This window comes from Rhinopithecus roxellana, chromosome 7 (assembly GCF_007565055.1).
Source record: "Rhinopithecus roxellana isolate Shanxi Qingling chromosome 7, ASM756505v1, whole genome shotgun sequence".
NCBI lineage: Eukaryota > Metazoa > Chordata > Mammalia > Primates > Cercopithecidae > Rhinopithecus > Rhinopithecus roxellana.
In genome coordinates, this window is record NC_044555.1 from 62,610,509 (window position 1) to 62,615,471 (window position 4,963).

General features: G+C 48.0%; 1 pseudogene; it reads right to left on the reverse strand.

The window, feature by feature from the left end:
• Positions 1–2,225: 2,225 nt before the first annotated feature.
• LOC104662963 lies at positions 2,226–2,904 on the reverse strand (annotated as a pseudogene).
• Positions 2,905–4,963: the final 2,059 nt, after the last annotated feature.

Here is a 4,963-nt window from a genome sequence, read left to right on the forward strand (position 1 = left end):
TTCTTGTTTCTTTGTAACTTTCTCTTGTGCCCCAGAAGATAGATGTTTTAAGTATTTTTCCATAGACATGGGCAACATTAGGGTTTACATGGATGGAGATTTCCTTTGGTCAAATAGAGAGGGGACTGAGAGAGGAGAAGAGTTTTTAAAGGGGAACAAGAAAAAAAAAATAGAGAAACAGGTGTATCATTTCCATATGGAATCTTCTTTATACTAGGAAATAATATCTTTCTATCCAGAGCCATGAAGAAAACATAAAAGGCGAACTTTTCTCTCCATCTTGAAAGGCAAATCCAGAGGCCACTAGGAGCTTCTCAGAAACAGGAGGATTTTCAGTTAAGCTTGGGGCAGACATTGGGAATAAGCTAATAAACTTGGGGCAGACAAAGGTCAAGATGGGACCAGAAACTCTCCGGGTGTTCAAACACCTCAACCATCCTCTAAATGTTAGCTGCCCTGCACTTGGGACTGCATTTTTCATACTTTCCCTTATACCCTCTTTCTGGTGAGCTCATCCAATCACATGACTTCGATACCATCTATAAAAAGTCCCTCATACGTCTACTTCCAATCGTAACATTTTTGCAGCTCCTTGATTCACATTTCCACTTGGATATCTAATAAAAATGTGATTTTACATGGCATGCACTCCCCACTCCTCCTCCCCGGGGGACCCCTGCAACCATCCCCAGGGGGATAATAACACCATCATCAATCCAGGTCTTCAGGTCCAAACTTCAGAACCTACATTATGTTCCCCCTCTCCCATTCCTCACCTCCTGTCCATGAGTAAAGTTTGTCTCTCCTTGTCAAAAACCCATCTGGAACTTGTCAAACTCTCTTCGTTTCCTCAGTCACCATCACAGCTCAAGCTGCACTAGTCTCCTACCTGGATCAGCTACACTGGCTCTACCTGGTGTGCACCTTCAACTCTCTGCCACCCCTCTACATTCTTCAAAGCAGACAATCACTGCCTTGACATTTTGGGGGCTTTTATTCTACTTTATATTCAGTATCACAAATTTGACCTTCAGCTTTGACCTTATGTTATTCAGTCCTTCTTTTGAGCTTTTTTTTTTAACCGGCTTTAATGGAAGAAATGGTACAATTGAAGGAAAAACCATGAATGGAGGATTCGTAAGGGCAATATGCAGGAAATAAACACCTATCTGTGGGGAAGGCAGCCTAAAGCTCAGTCCCATTATCCATGTCACTCAGGGTGAGCTTGCCAATGTGGTACAATACCATACTGTCCACCAGAGCCCCCATCGTGCTCCCCAGAATCAAAGATCCTTAGCACTTGCATATTTTGTTTGTTTGTTTGTTTGTTTTTTGAGATGGAGTTTTGCTCTTGTTGCCCAGGCTGGAGTGCAATGGCAGGATCTCAGCTCACTGCAACTTCTGCCTTCCAGGCTCACGCGATTCTCCTGCCTCAGCCTCCCAAGTAGCTGGGATTACAGACATGTACCACCACGCCCGCCTAATTTTGTATTTTTAGTAGAGACAGGGTTTCTCCATGTTGGTCAGGCTGGTCTCGAACTCCTGACCTCAGGTGATCCGACCACCTCAACCTCCCAAAGTGCTGCAATTACAGGCATGAGCCACCGCACCCAGCGATGCATATTTTAAAAAGAAAACTTTTCATGTCAAGCTAAAGACTATATTATTTTAATCCCTGCCCAATCACATTTCCTACCCTTCTTCTCCAGAGGCAACCACTAGGATGAATTTCATACCATGCTTTACACCTTACCATGCATACACACCCACAGATGCCACGGCCCAAGACTGCACACCACACCCGACCCCATCCACCCCACCCATCTCACCCCATCCCACCCCACCTCACCCCACCCTATCCCACATGCCCTCAGAGTTTATAAGGGGAAGACTGATGTGTTTGCCAGGGACTCATAGAATACGTTTCCCCTCCACCCCTGCAGATCCTGAGCTTCATGCAGATGGGGCAGAGCTGAGTGGAGAGACTGCTGGATACCTACTTTAAACCTGCCTGGGGATATGCCCTGATTCCTAAAAGGTGAGAGTGTTTTAGACGCACATCAACTGGGCACCTTTATTGCTTTGAGAACAGATAACTTTATTGCCAACAACCGTAAAACTGAGAGGAAAAAACTGAAGAGAACATTCTGAAAGGGCAACATGGACGCCCCGCCTGGTGGCTGTACCCGGGGAAGGCACCCCGTGGCTGCGGGCCCCCTCTGGGCTCAAGTGTCTTTCTCGCTGCGGCCCAGGGTGAGCTTGTCAAAGAGGTACTCTGCCAGGCCTGCTTCCGGGGCCCCCGTCTTGCGCAGGTTGCTCAGGTAGCCACCCAGCTCTCTGATGGTCTTGGCCTGCTGGTTCAGGAAGTGGCTCATCCAGGAAGTCGCACAGGTGGGGGTCGTCTTTCTCCTTGGCCAGCTGGTGCGGCTCCAGGAGACTCTGGTTGACGTTCTTCTCCAGGTGGAAGGCACACTCCATGGCCTTGAGCCCGCTCTCCCAGCATTGGCACTCTGGCTTTCTGATGTCATGAAGGCAGATGTGGTCACCGCGCAGATTCTGCAGCCTCATCAGCTCCTGGGCGTGCTCCCTCTTCTCTTGCCACTGGCGCAGGAAATAGCGGCTGAAGCTCTGCAGAGCCACATCGTCCCGGTGGAAGTAGATGGCCATGGATAGGTACGCATAGGAGGCGTGGAGCTCCAGGTTGACGTTGAAGTTGACGGCGACCTCGCAGCTGGAGTGGTAGTTCTGGTGCACTTGCGACAGAGCGGGTGCGGAGAGTAGGCGGGGTAAAGCGGTGTGGTCGCGAGTGTCCCGGAGCGGGCAGCGGCATGGGCATGGGCATGGGCATCGGCATCGGCAGTAGCCATGGCGGCCGCAGCGGCTGGGGCCTCGGAGCACCACCATCTGCAGTGGTGGCTGGCGGAGGGGCAGGGTCCTCCGGGCCAGGCGTTAGTGGTTGTGGCAGGGTCGGGGAAGGGACCGGAAGTGGGCGGAGGGGGACCCTTATCGGGGGAGTGGCGCGCACCATCAGGCGGGGGGGACTGGTGAGCAGAGAGGCGGGAGCCTTCAGAATGGTGGTGGTGGAGAGGAGGAGCACGCTAAGTTCTGTGGGCAGCCTGGGAAACTGAGCACTGTCAGTCCTCTGCACGATGTCAATTCTGTAGTAACTTTTCTAGTTTCCAAGGACTTTCGCCTGTCCCCTGATTATTCCCCTCTATGACAGCTTGCTCTCATTTTATAAACCTCTTGTCTTTCTTAAACTCTGAGAGTATGTTCTGGTAACGTTTTCTTCTGTTTCCTGTATTATATCCTTTTTTCCTTCCTCCAGAATTAGTTCTCTTTTTGCATCTTCCTCACTTTTCTTAAAGAGCTGGAAAACGTTTGTCCGTTCATGATTGGAATAAAGGACTGGGTTAGCCTCGGCGATGAGCATGAATCTAATGCACAGTGGTGAGTCTGGATGACCAATAGAATTCTCCCATGAGCAGGAGGGTGGAGTGTGTCAATTAGGGAGTGGTCATCTCCTTTGGAGATAAAGGCATAGAGCTCCCAGGCAGAGTAGGAACTATTCCAAATGCCCAAAGCATGGCATTTCTCTGGCATTGGAAGACTTTAGTGAATCTGTCTTCTAGGTAGATGTCAGCTTCCCTTTAAATGCTCATCCATGTCTGCTGCACCCTGAAGCTTAATTCTCTCTGCAGGAGAGATGGCTCCACATTATAGGGAATGTGATTTCAGATATGTTTTGAGGATCAAAGCTTAAACACCAGAGTAAAGACTCCGTTTTTAAAATTTACTTTGAAACGTCCTCTATGTTCACGGTTTTAGGTACTCAATAACTAATCCCCATGTCTTCCCTGCTGAATTTAAAACCAATTAGTTCTTCAGCTCACTGAAGAGCAAGCTTAGGTCTGTAGCAAAATGAACTTGCTAGTACTTTTCAAATCTTCCAATTAGAGAAAATCACTGTGGCAGAATGACTTCATCAAAGCTTATTTGTTTTCATCTTGGTCCACAAAGTAACCATATTTTTTAAGCTACCCTTGTAATTTGATGGGGTCAGGTACTGATTTCTGGCTCTTGGAATATGAAAATAACTGATGTGTGGCTAAATAAGGCCTAGTTTATAGGACACACCCTGTGCAATCCATGTCTCGAGTGAAGAAGAGGAACAGACCCTACAGTATGACATACCCAATTTGGAGAAGGAGCCTGGAACTTTGGATAACATATGGAGTATATCCCCTCATCACCGTCACCACCAGCCTGCACTGAACCTTGATAAAAACAGAAAAATAAAAATTTACTTTAAAAGCTAAAGAAATTTGGAACATTTGTTACAGGAGCTAGCCTCTCCTGACTAATCAAATTATCCAGTCAAAGAAAGTGCTGGATAACCACAGACTATACCCCACAGGGCCCTGTAGGCTTATGGCAATGGAGTGCATTCCGGAACACAACCTCTCGGTGGGAAGGCAGATGAGGAAAAGGAGAGGTTTAGATAGCCCCGGGTCATCACACTTTCTTCCTTTTCCTTAGTGCACTTTTCTTTTTTTCTTTTTTGCCTTCTGGAGAGTGAAATTTAAAGTCCCTCGTTGACGAGGCATGGCAGCTTACCACTGTAATCTCAGCACCTTGGGAGACTGAGGCAGGCAGATTGCTGGAGCCCAGGAGTTCAAGTCCAACCTGGGCAACAAGACGAAACCCACTCTCTACCAGAAAAACAATAGGCATGGTGGCACACACCTATAGTCCCAGATACTCAGGAAACTGAGGTAGGAGAATTGCCTGAGCCCAAGAAGTCGAGTCTGCAGTGAGCTGTGATCCCACCACTGCATTCTAGCCTAGGTGACAGGAGTGAGAGACTCTGTCTCCAAAAGGAAAAGAAAAAACAAAAATCCCTCATGGACTCTTGAGGATCAAGGAAAAAGGTTTTCCTTCTGCCTCGACGTCCTGGAATAAA